We start from the raw sequence: 13,650 nt of genomic DNA, 5'->3' as shown, positions 1-13,650 counted from the left end.
TGTGTTTCACTGTTGATGTTTATAAAAGATAATACTTTTTCTTAGTCATGTTTAGCACAAACATGTACATAGGGTTCGAGTTAAACTAAGGAAATATTCACTCAGTGCCACATAACACTACAATTTTTGACTTGATTTATTAAGTCAGGGACACAGGTGGTGCTGTGGTCTAAGTGAGATAAGGAGCCAACTGCTTAGCTTGGCGGAGATGAAAAAATGCCGCCTTTGTTATAGCTGTAATCTGCGCCTCCATAGGGCGGTATTGAAGATTACACCCAAACTCTTAACGGACGATGCTGGCACTAATTGCACCCCCGCAAGAGATGGGAGTTGCCCCCTCAATCCCATATCGCCCCGTCCCAGCCAGAGGACCTCTGTCTTTGAAGGATTTAACTTCAACCGGCTCCCACGTAACCATCCAGCCACAGCTTCCAGACATCTGGTCAGTGTGTCTGGGGCCGAGTCAGGATGGCCATCCATCAACAGATAGAGTTGGGTGTCATCGGCATACTGATGGAAACCCAGCCCAAAACTCCGGACAAGCTGGGCGAGGGGGCGCATAAAGATGTTAAAAAGCATCGGGGAGAGAATCGCACCCTGAGGCACTCCACACACCAAGGAGTGGCGCAATGACTATTCCCCCCCAAGCGCCACCCTCTGTCCCCGACCAGAGAGAAACGAGCGCAGCCATTGAAGGACTGTGCCCTGGATCCCCACGTCAGCAAGGCGGTGGTCCAGGAGTTCGTGATCGACCATGTCGAAGGCTGCTGACAGGTCTAGAAAAATCAGCAGCCCCGACCCACCTCGATGCAGCTGCCTGCGGAGATCATCTGTTAGGGCGACCAGAGCTGCCTTGGTCCCATGACCAGCACGGAAGCCGGACTGGAATGGTTCGAGAGCTGATGTTTCATCCAGAAACCTACCAAGCTGTTCAGCAACCGCTCTCTCAATCACCTTACCCAGGAATGGAAGATTCGAAACCGGGCGGTAATTGGATAGATCTAAGGGATCTAATGATGTTTTCTTTAAGAGCGGGCGCACCACTGCCTCCTTCAGTTCCCCTGGGAAGATCCCGGTGCCAAGGGACAAATTGATGATATCACCCAGGGGGGCCCGCACCTCGTCTGGACACGCTCTAATCAGCCAAGACGGGCACAGGTCGAGAGGACAGGTGGTGGGCTTTCCAGCTCGGAGGAGTCTGTCCACATCGGCTGGGGATATGCAGTCGAAGTGGTCCAATACTGGACCCGAGGACAGTCGAGGGGCCTCCAGTTCCTTTATTGTATCCAAATTGGCAGGGAGGTCATGGCGGAGGAACAGGACCTCCGCAAAAAAGCTCGCAAATGCCTCACAGCTGTGTGTCAAATTGTTATTTAAATTTGGCTGTCCTTCAAGGGACGTTAAAGACCTAATTATACTAAATAATTGCGCCGGGCGAGAGCTAGAGGAGGCAATGGAGGCCGAGAAGTAGGACTTCTTAGCAGCCTTCACTACCATCTCATAGGTTTTCATAAAAACCCTATAAGATGTTCTTGAGGCTCCGTCACGGGCACCCCGCCATACTCGCTTTAGCCGTCTGAGGTCCCGCTTCATTTTCCGAAGCTCCTCGGTAAACCAGGGAGCCCGGTTTCTGCGGGGTCACAGAGGGCACCTAGGTGCGATCTCATCGATGGCTGCTAGGAGCTGGATATTCCAGCCCTCAACAAGCTCAGTCAATGAGTCACCAGGGGGAGCAAGGTCCCGCAAGGCCTGATGGAATCTATCAGGGTCCATCAGCCTCTGCGGGCGAGCCCAAATTGGCTTGCCACCTAAGCAGGGTGGGGGTGGAAAATCAATCCTGGCTTTCAGAGCGTAGTGATCAGACCATGGCACCTTCATCGAAGGAGACATGATCACATCTATACCGACGTCAATGATCAAATCCAGCGTGTGGCCTGCTTGATGTGTGGGGCCCGAAACAAACTGGGAGAGCCCTAGTGTTGCCATGGAAGACACCAGGTCCAGAGCCTGTGAGGAGGGAGTGGCATCAGCATGGATGTTGAAGTCCCCCAATACCAATAGGTTAGGGAACTCCAAGGCCCAGCCGGCCACCACCTCCAGCAGGCCTGACAGGGTGGCTGCTGGTGTGCTAGGTGGCTGGTGCACCAGCCAGACAGCCAAGCTCACCTCGGAGCCCCACACTAGGCCAACACATTCAATGCCGGGGATCGATGGCGATGGTAGAGCCCTGAAAGAACAATCTTCCCGGATTAATAATGCCACCCCTCCCCCCCAGCCCACAGTCCGTGACTGGAGGACAGAGAAACCTGGGGGCGCCATCTCTCGTAAGGTAACAGTTTCCCCTTCGCGCACCCAGGTCTTCGTCAAGCCAGGTCAACCCCCTGCGAGGTGAAGAAATCTCGCAGGGTGGCGGTTTTGTTGCCTATAGACCTGGCATTGCACAACACCAGTGATGGAGGTGAGTAATCCTTGCTCACCCTACCCTTGTCCCTCGGGATGGGGCGCAGATTGGAAGGGGTACGAGCATATCCGTATCTCTTTGTTTTTTTTAATGATATTTATTAGAAGTTTCAAAAATTACAGAAAAAGGCAAAAGAGAGAACAACAAAAAATTAACAAAACATACATAACAGTACATCAAAAAAGGAGGAAAGAAAAAAACACACACATAAAAACCAATACACTAATAACAATTAAACACACACACACACACACATCCAATATTCCATATCTCCATCCTTCATTTACTTGTTTCATCGACCTCCTCACACCTCCCTTTTTGTATTCTAGTTTAGTTATTTGTTCCAGCAAATTCTTTCCATCTTTCTCAATTTTTATTGAGTAATTTGTCTTAACAGTCTAACCTATTAGTTAACTCAGCAAATCCTTTCCATCTTTCACTATATTCTGTCATTCAATTTACCTTAATTTATTTTAACCTTATCTTACCATAAAATACCTTAAAGCTTAAAACTTAATATTTATTTGTACATAATTCCTTATATCATTTCTACTAAAACCAAATATTTTCATTCCAACATTTTTCCTAATGCTCATTAATTTTGCACTAATTCCCAAAATAATTTTTTTTAAAAAAAAATTCTTCCAATCTTCCTCCAGCGTCTCTTTTTCCTGGTCTCAGGTTATGTCAGTCCTTACTGTCCATTCCATCTAGTCCATCAACCTGGTAATCTTATGTCTGAGGCTCTTAAGTCTTTTCCATGTCCCTTCTGCAGATCTTCTTCTTGTTTGTACTTGCACTTTACCTTATCTTTTGTTGATCTCTTTCTTAATTTCTTTCCTTTCTCATTGAGAAGTAGGTCTCGGGGATGTTCCAACTCGAAAATATCTCTTGTCTCCCCTCAGCAGATCGGCCCATTCCCCACAGTCCCATTCCCCACAATCAACAGTGTAGTCCAGAAAATATTTAAAGGCATGTTTCCAAGTCCCTCCAAACTTAAGGGCCCCCACAACTCCAGACCCCCCCGGCCCACTCCAGATTCAACCTTCAACAACAATGGCTTATGCCCCTGTAGGGCCTCGGGCTTCTCCATTTGTATTACTTGAGGTTCAACAGCAACCTCCTCCATTATCTTCTGCGTTTGCACTTGCTCTATCATATCAGGTTCTTGAGTTGGCTCCTGGATGGTTTCTGTATAAGTATTCGTTGTTTGTCCAAAATTTTTGACTGCAACAGTCATCAAATCCATCTTCTCATGCATCTGCTCCAACAAAGCACTTGTCTTGCAAAAAGCAAGCACCAAAACTTCTTCCAAACACATTTTTGTTCAAGGTCACAGTCTGTTCCCAGGATCCTAATCACCACAGCTGTAAAGTCCCCAGATGGACTCCAGCAACAATTTAACAAACTCCCTCTAGAGGAGACAATTTCTATTTGTATCCATCTTTTGAAAGCAGATCCAACAAAAGAAAGTTACTTTCACTTTTTGAATTTTTTGTTTCTTTTAAATGCAAAAGGCAACATTGGAGGGAGCGGCCTTCCCCAACACCCACGGTGCAGCAGCAGCAGCAGTGTCCCAGTGCCTCATGAGGCCTCCCAAGCTGTGGCGGTAGTGAGTCAGTCTGGGCCCCGCCCCCTGGGCCAGGTGGAATTAGCCTGAGGAGGGAGTGGCCTTCCCAACTCACAGTGCAGCAGCAGCAGTTAAATGAGACATATGTTACATTCTATACATCCTATACCCATTTACCTGGGCGTTAACTCAAATGGAACTTATTTCTGTTTAGATGCTTGTTAGGCTGTCTTGTAACTATCTGAGAAACAAAATGAACTCAAAACCAGTATTTAAATCATGGAGAACATGAGCATCACTCATGTTATCTGTAACTTATTTATATGCTGGTTTTAGGTTTATTACTATGGTAATTTCATTTCTGTAAGAGCAGAATTGTTTTTATACAGTATTACAGTATATTATGAGATACTCCCAGTGATAACTTTGTATTCCACTAGATGGTGCTATGACTAAACCAACGTTTTAAAGTTTGTGGTTTTCTCATTTTGCCAGTTGTTGATAATGTAGAAGTTCCAGTTTGTAGGACTCCCATGAAGCAGTTCAGGAATATTTTCACTATATCTCAGTTACTGCAAATGTGAATTCTACATAGTATTTGGCAGTCTTTCCTATTTAGCAAATGGTAGTGACAGCTCACCTTTTTGAGCCATCTGGATGTACCACATTTTTCGCTCTATAAGATGCACCAGACCACAAGTTTTTGGAGGAGGAAAACAAGAAAAAAAATATTCTGAATCTCAGAAGCCAGAACAGCAAGAGGGATCACAGTGAAAGCAGCAATCCCTCTTGCTGTTCTGGCTTCTGTGATATCTGCGCAGCCTGCATTCGCTCCATAACACACACACACATTTCCTCTTACTTTTTAGGAGGGGAAAAGTGAGTCTTATAGAGCAAAAAATACAGTACTTCTTTTTCGCTTGGTTCTTGGTTCTGCTGATAGTTTGGAGCTCACTGTAATATCACTGGATGTACTATATTGACTACTTGTCAGGAATAAGTAGTATGGAGGATTTTTTATTTTTTTAAAGCAGAGATTAGAATAAGTAACATTGGATTATTCTTTAACAGAATCTGGAAACTCACTTTATAGATTCCATAGCAGAACCTTTTATAAATTTTGTTAATCTCAAATTATAGTTCTCAAACATGCAGTTTTATGAACTTTTGTGATCTCCCTGGCGCCCTTAGTACTGTCTTGATTCCCAAACAAACGTTTATTTTGAATTGATAGGTAGTGCCCTGTTTGTCACACAGCTGACCTTCCCCTCCAGCTATTTTTAAAGGTTTTCCACTACTGTCCATGACACCATGGATGCACTTGGAGTGGCTGTGGCCTATTACAAAAAGAATGTGGATATTCTCATGCCTCTGACTGGCCATTCCACAATGTTGGAGAACAATATGCCCTTCATCCAGTTCCCTGAGACAGGCTGCTTCCATCTCAGGCACCTGGCTATGGGTTGCTTTCTTGCCCAGCAGAAGGCAGTGGGAGCAAGGGGTCAGGGAAATAAGCACCCTGCGGCCAAGGGCTGCCCTCTCCATTCAGTTTCCTGAGCCTCCTGCTGCTTCCACTGCCTCTACCATATAATACTGCTGGGAAAGAAAGTCAAGTGGGATGGAACAGTCCATTGCCTAACTCTCAGGAAAGAGAAAACATCCACAAAAGTTAACATGAAGTCCATAATAAGGGACAAAAATAGGCCAGTCACCATAGCCTAATGTTATCCTATTGACTCTGATACTGTCATTTGTTTTTGTAATTTTGGGCAATGCTGCCTCTTGCTGTTCCATTCCTTTGCTTTTGACTGGTTAAATCCCTGCTCACAAATGCACCATTTTATGTCTTTTCCACTGGTATTGTTGTCAACAGTCCTAGCTCTCAGTAAATACTGTTCATGTCACTAAAGCTGAAGCCCTGTGTACACTTACTTGGAAATAAGCCCCACTGAACTCAGTGGGACTTCCTTCTAAATAAAGATGTGTAAGACCAGACTGGAACATTGTCTTGGTCTCAACCTGGAATCCCTCAGGCTGCAAAGCCCTATATTATAACTTACCGGGTAATCTGCATCCTACCGTGATAGCTTGCTAAGTAGAGAAGTTATTAGTCTTGTTTGAAAAATGCTTCTAATAACAATTGGTCTCTGCAGTCAAAGAACATGGAAGGTTTCCTTAAGCCATTTTGCTTTACTTGGCACTGTACTAGAACATCTGCTCCAAAACTCTCTCTTGCTTTTCCTGTCTTGAATCAGGGATGGTCCCTGCTCAATTATTTGGGTCCAGCGTGATGGCAAACTGGCAAGCTCATTAGAAAATCTGGAGCGAACTCTGCCTCTTTATTAGCTGTAGCACATGCCTTGGAGCAGAGCTTGGATTATAACAGTAATTGCAATTGCTTGGCGTTCATAATTATAAGCTTCTGGGAACTTTAACAAAACATTAACAATACAGTTGTTGCTGCAAATGGCCGGGTGCCCTGAGCAGTTTAACAAAAAAGAAACTGGGAATGGAGCGAATAAATGAAACTCCTTATGCATGACACACACTGCTATACAATCAGCAGCAGGGAACTGACTCACATCATCACTGAAAGTAAGAATTATATAAACTTTTGCTTTGAATGGCAGTTGTCATCACCACCTGCCGTTTTCTACCTTTTAATTCCTCCAGCATCACAACTGAAAAGTGTTGCCCCAAGAATGGTTGTGCTGACCAGGGTGATAGTCGTAATATGTGGACAGTAAAGCTACTTCTCAGTGGGCATTCACTAATATAGACAGATAATCTCACATCTCCTGCTATCCAGTAGTGTGAGGATAAACCTCAATAAATAAATAAAACCTTTATTTCTTGAGATCCACTTGCTGCTGGCCTCTTTCTCCTTCAAGGTAGGATGACTGTTGGTTATTGTTCTTGTTTTCGTTTGTTACTTCTATGTTCTCCACACATTTCTCTCTGCTGGGAAGGAAGGACTGAAGGAAAATGCACCCCATCTATTCCTACTCCCAGTATTTTGCTAATTCTGTTTGTATGCATTTATAGCCCAACCCTTCACCATGTCCCAGGGTGGGATACATGCAACTCAGTACAAGTAGACATGATGGGACCATAAGTTCAACCAAATTAATGAGCAGAAATAGTAACGCCAGTCCAATGGGAGGGGTATTTTGATCTCATCTTCTCTCTTCAAAGAGCTGTGCAAAAAGGTACATCTTGAACTAATGCTGAAATGTTTACAACGGTAAGGCCAGATATACCTCAGTTTGGGGGGGGGTCACCACAGAAAAGGTCCTGTTCATGCACGACCAACCTGTGAACATCACAGGGAGACACAACTGTCAGCAGGGCCTCCCCTGCAGATCTCAACACATGGGCAGGCCTATAAAGGAGGAGGATCCTCCAGGTATTTAGTGGCCAAGTTGTATGGGGCCCCAAATACCTGAAGCACCTGGAATTGTGCTTATACAAACACAGGCAACCAGTGCAGGTCTTAAGAACTGGTGCAACACGTGCCTAGCCTGTGGTACCCACCAGCACCTTAGCTGCTTCTGCATTCTGGAAGGGCCATCAGTTGGCAAACCAGCTGGCATCTGTAGCCACTGAAGCCATCTGGGCATTTTGATTTAATGTGCCATCATCTTCCCCCGCCTTAATTGGGTATAGCTGTAGGCCATTTCCCTGCAACTTACATTGTTTCTGGTCCAGGGGTGAATAAAATATGGGTCCAACTTGAATAAAATATGGGGGGGGGGCTGAAGGAACCCCTGCCCCACATAATCACAAGTTGAAGTGCATGCACACCTTTTGAATGGCAATGCCTATCAACTGGGGGAGGGCAGCCCCTCAAATATTTTATTGGGGGGACCGAAGGGACTTCAGCCCCTAGGAGTTGGCTCCTATTTTCTGGTCACTGTTTCAAAAATCAGCTAATACGGGTGCTGCGGCCTGCTTCCTTTTGCTCTTCACTGGAAGGGCTCACTTAACACATACATTCTAGCAGTATGAAGATGTGCTTCCAAAGTTCAGCGATGCATGTCAGAGTCAATGCAGTCATGTAATGCTTCATACTCTTTAGAACAGGCTTCCTCAACCTCGGCCCTCCAGATGTTTTTTGCCTACAACCCCCATGATCCCTAGCTAGCAGGACCAGTGGTTGGGGATGATGGGAACTGTAGTCTCAAAGCATCTGGAGGGCTGAGGTTGAGGAAGCCTGCTTTAGAACTATGATGGGCATAGAAAGAATGTGTTAGGTAATGGAACACTCTCCCTGAAGCAGGTAAGGACTTGAACATCCAGATTTTTTCAATCCTTTCACATTGGATGCAAAAGCAACATCTTTCTATCACCTTGTTTATTTTGAGAAGAACACAAAAAAAGGCTTTTCTTTCCATTTATACTTAAAAGTATGATTAAAGGGATTTGCTTATAAGAGACATGGCGTGCGAGGCAATCTGTCTTTAAGGGGGCATATTGGGCATTTTCACGAAGCTTACGTTAGCGTTTCTTCACAGTCCAGGTGTAAGCTATTTGTTGATGGCATCTTTTCTCAGGAGGCAATAGAAGCATGCACCTTTGGGGTGAAGTCAAAGCATAGGAGACTTACAGCACCTGCTGTGGCTGCAGAGACTGACATGTTTTGTTGCAGCTGGGGCAGATGAAGGCATCCAGTTGTGCTGATGCAGATGTGCTATGCGTTTCTTCTTTTTGTGCTCCTAGGGGTCATTCCTCCTCCGATCACTGCTGTAGATACACCACCTACCTGTCTCGAGGTGCTGCGGTCATCTGCAAGGGATTCCACGTGGCACGGTTAATGCAGCCAGGCTCCACGGCACGTTTGCAGGCATCTTTGTAATACAGAGTTGGTCTGCCAACAAGCCTGGTGCCTGAAGACAGCTCCCCATAGATGATCCTGCCATCTTCCATTCTGTGGACATGACCAAGCCATTGCAAAGGTTGCTGAGACATCATTGTGAATTTGTTTGGAATGTGGGCTTGGGAGAGCACATCTTTGTTTGAGACTCTGTTCTGCCATGTGATGCCCAAAATCTTCCTGATGCAGCACATGTGGAAAGCATTGAGGCATCATTTCTGTAAGTTGTCCATGACCAGTCGCGGAGGATGGGGATTCGGTACCCAGGATGGCAGGGGCGTAGCACGTCGCACGTGGGGGCGTCCCAAGGGGAAGGCGCCCGCCTGAGCATCCCAAGTGGGAGGTGCCCACCCAAGCAAGTGTCCCAAGGGGGAGCTGCCCGCCCGTGCAAGCCGTCATCCCAATTGGGTAGGCGCCCGCCCGTGCAAGCATCATCCCAATGGGGCGGCATCTGCCCAGGGGTCCCAAGGGGGAGGTGCCTGCCCACAGCGATGTCACCCCCCAGGCTGGCACCGGGGCAGACCGCCCCCTTCCTCCGCCACTGCCCATGACTCACTTCCATAAAGCAGCGTGCTCAGCACACAAGCCTGGTAGACCTTCATCTTGCTATTGGTCATTAGCACTACATTCTCCCGTACTCTTGGAGAGGGGAGCCATAGCTGTAGCTGTCTTACCAATATGCTTGTCCAGCTCAGCATCGATGAGAGGTTGCTGGTTACGGTGGAGCCCAGGTATACAAAAGTGTCTACCATCTCAAGCATGTGGTCGCCAGTGCTGATGCATGGAGTGCTGGCGATGTTCTGACCCAGGAAATTGGTCTTTGTCAGGGGGGTGGTAAGGTCAAACTCCCTGCAGGCTTGGTGGATCTCTGTTCAGCTTCCTCACAGTGCGCTATGAAGACTGCATCATCATAAAGAACCACTGCAGTTTTCTCTTGATGTGGAGAATGCAACGTTGAACAGACCGTTGAATGGATGTTCACCCAGTCTTCAGTCAAGCTGAAGGCATATGAGAGCAACCCATAGAAGGGAGTTAGGGTAAGAACACAGCCCTTTGCCACACTGTGCTTTGAATTGCTTGCTGGACTACTGGCAGCTCTTCTCTGCATACACTTGGAGGGAATTGCAGGGATTCATGCAGGTTTTGCAGGAGTTGCTCTACCCTCCTGGATGAGCAGCGCAGGATCTCCTTGAGACCTTTTAAGCTATTCGTTGCACGGGTCAGCCATTATAAGAGCACTTCCTGGAGAGAGAAATGTTTTAAAATTCCAGAGTGAAAACAAAAAGAGAGTCAGTATCAGATGCTGTCCGTCTGATGCTGTTAAATTGCTCCTGCCAGACACATGATAAAAGTAATTCTGAAGGGCAAATATTCTTCTGGAATGGATTTGATCAAGCAAACATTGGCAGACACTTTGGTATGTTCAGAATACAATGCCCAAGGCAAGACAACTTCCTACCACGAAGAGCATAGTATCCTATTCACTATAACACTGAAACTTCCAAGTAACCATTTCTAGGATCCTGACTTGACAATAAGGTTGCCGATATCAGTCCCACCCACAACCAGCCTCCAAGGTAAAGACTCATTTAACGTATGTTAATTCACTTTAAATTATTAGTGTTCTGGAATCGAAACTCAATTTGAAAAGGAATGAGCAGGGGGAAAGGCCAACAGAAGCAGAAACGGCAACTCTGACAAGAAGGCCATGTAATGTAATAATGTAGTAAATAATTATTTTCTAACCAGCCCCATGCCCCTTATTTAAAGATTTGCACCTCATTTAAACCAGCTCCACTGGCCATTTGCAGTGATGTGGGTACAACGTATGTCAATAATGGTGGTTAGCATCCATCTATCTTGAGAGACAATGGAGTGTGCCTCCAAGGGTGAAGTGACCTCCCCAGGGCACAAGCCTGGGCAGTGTGTGGATGGAGGTCCTGGGCTGCCCAGATAACATGGTTCCCCTCTCAGCCTTGCTGATGTGGTCCAAAGGAAAGCAGAGCAATACATTTGGCACCAGTTTGGTTGCTGGAAGGAGGCGTACAAGGTGCCATCCAGCCACATTAGGAACTGGATTTGTGTAGGGTTTACTCCTTATCCTTTTCTTCTCCTGAAGATAAACTGCAAGGCAGCAGAGGTTTAGGATCAGAGTTTTCCTTCTCCTAGATAGGCTACTATTTTCCCAGGCTGTTCCTCTGTCCCTCGCTTCCCTCTACAGCACATGCAGAAACCACCTTCTTGGCCATTTCTTGGTTTCATCCACTCACTCAGCTTCAGCCTGTCTTCACCTGGAGGGTCCTTAACTCACCAAGGGTTTGAGACCCATCAGCTAGACCTCACTCAGTTTAGCTGGCCAATTGAAGCCATTCCCAGAGTGTGGCTGCTGTAGCATGTTGACAGCTTCTATGATAAGGTTACCAGATTTTTTTCAATGAATCCAGGGACACTTTTCAACTTCAATGGATTTTGTATGGGGACTGATGTTTAGATCTGGGGACTGTCCCCGGGAAACGGGGACGTCTGGTAACCTTATTCTATGAGCCACAGATGAGAGCTGAGTGCAGGTGGGGACCAAGATGGACTAACTCCCCCAGAAGGAGCACAATTTGTCTCTCACCAGAAGTACTACCCCTCCCCGTACACCCCTGTCAATAATACAATGAAAATAAACCCCCGTCTAATACCTTAAAGCAGTGGTAGCCAATATGGTGCCCTCCAGACGTTGCTGAGCTCCCATCACCCCCAGCCAGCCTGGCCAGTCATCAGGGACTATAGAAGCTATAGGAGCTAGAGGGCAGCAACACATTGACTATCCCTGCTAAAGTCTGTATTCAGTCTGTCCGTCCCCCCCCCCCATTCATGTGAGTGTCTGTGGTCTCTCTTAAGCTAGGCACTGCAGCTTCCAAACAGGAAGAAAAGTGTAACTAACAGGTTCCTTCTAACCTATGTATTGAGTAATCTTCCACACACTTACTAGAGAGTAAATCTCACTGAGTTCAGTGCTACCTCTGAATAAAGATGTTTAGGATTGGACTGAATAAGAGGTTGGCAAGGAAGGCCAATGCCCTGTGCTGCTTCTTGGGAGTCTAGTGCTTCCTCCATTATCTCTATTCATAGGAACACGGCCTAAATCTTCACCCTGTCAGTATTTTTAGATTTCACAGTGTTATTTTCTTACAGCATCTAATATGATACCCTTTCGGTGGTCATGCCCTGTTATGGAATGCCCTCGCTAGAGGTACTTGCCTGGCACCCACATTGTGGTCCTTTTTATTTTCTGGGATTTTAAATCCTTAAGATACTCTAGTGCTTTTCTATGCTATCTTTTTTAAATAAATAAATATTAGATTTTTAACAATAAGGAGAAACATCACATTTCCAAAATAGAGGCTATAAAACACCAAAGATGGAATTTCCACAATATTAGCATACATACTACTGTAACTGTTTAGGTGTTAAACCCAACTATGGTGCAAAATATTAAATAATGCTTTGAGATGGATTGAAGTAATAAAAATAATTAAAGTTTAATTCAAAGAGACGTTATGACAAAAGGATTATATAAAATAAAACTTGCCCTTTTTTCCATAGGTGAGCCTCTTTCACCAAAGAAGGGGGGTTAGGAGAGTTACATCAACTATACAATACAAAGAGCTGCTGCCAGAAGATTGCCATGTTCAGCTGTACTCATAAATCAACGCAAGTTGCAGTGAAATTTCCTTTTAAAATTTATTCTCATGCAAGTCTCAATTTATTTGTCAAGATTTCCAATAGTCCAATCTGCTATTTTTATGCTATTTTACACGGTTTGCTGTTGATAGTTTTATCGGTTAATGTTTTATTGCTTGTTTTGTTGCTTTTAAAAAATATTTATGCATTTTAAACTTTATTATTCACCTGTATATTAGCTGTTGGGTAATATACATACATTGTTAATAAATAAATAAATGAGTGCATTAAATCTTTTAAAACATAATCATACTATCTGAAGTAAAACAAAGACAAAAATGAATAAAAACACTGGTCACAAATAAATAACAATTGGGGCAAATGGCTGCCTTGAAAATGATAGTATTGTCAAAAATACTATTGTATTTTTTAAATTTACCATTAGTTCACCCGAAATTTTTGATAATTGGATATTTATAGTTTTTATCTGGCAAAAGAAAAGACCCAGAGTAACTTTGAAGACTCTACATAACAATGAAGGAGAAAGGAATAGCTCTCCCATGAATTAGAAAACACTATGAAGCAGCTATGCTGGCCCATTTAAAAATCAGATTTTACTCGAAAAGATTTAAATACTGGACAAAATTAATGTTTTGACAAGTCTAAACAATACACTCTGGCATTGCTCACATTTTGATAAGGCTATAAGCCATGCATATCAGCCATGTTTAGCACTTTGTATAATAAATACAAGCAAAAAAATAGCCCCAGGTTTAATCACCTCTTACTGCACTGTTTTATAATGCAAGCATGGAGGAGGAAGATTATTAGGAAATCTTTATTTATGGAAATCATGGTTTCACAGAACTAAGAAAATAATTTAAGGATGATAATTTATGACATATAATGAAATAATTGTTGAACTGCAAGAACATCCTTAATCCTTTCAATGTCTGCAGCTTAGAACTACTGCTCATACTTTCAACCACAAACTATAGATTTCTAAGAGGACTTGCTAACTTTAATATCCTGGTGTTGAAAGAATATCCAGCACAGATCCTAAGTAAAATCTAC

General features: G+C 44.5%; 1 long non-coding RNA gene across 1 annotated transcript; it reads left to right on the top strand.

Annotated features, from left to right (window-relative positions):
* Positions 1 to 4,832: 4,832 nt before the first annotated feature.
* Positions 4,833 to 12,856, top strand: LOC307210427. The gene is made up of 2 exons (XR_013835989.1): positions 4,833 to 9,941; positions 12,499 to 12,856. It is a non-coding gene; the product is annotated as an uncharacterized lncRNA (long non-coding RNA).
* Positions 12,857 to 13,650: the final 794 nt, after the last annotated feature.

The sequence above is a fragment of the Podarcis cretensis genome (genome assembly GCF_951804945.1).
Source record: "Podarcis cretensis genome assembly, chromosome: 2".
Classification (NCBI taxonomy): Eukaryota; Metazoa; Chordata; class Lepidosauria; order Squamata; family Lacertidae; genus Podarcis; species Podarcis cretensis.
The sequence above is the reverse complement of the archived record's forward strand: the minus strand, read 5'-3'. Positions and strand labels throughout refer to the sequence as shown.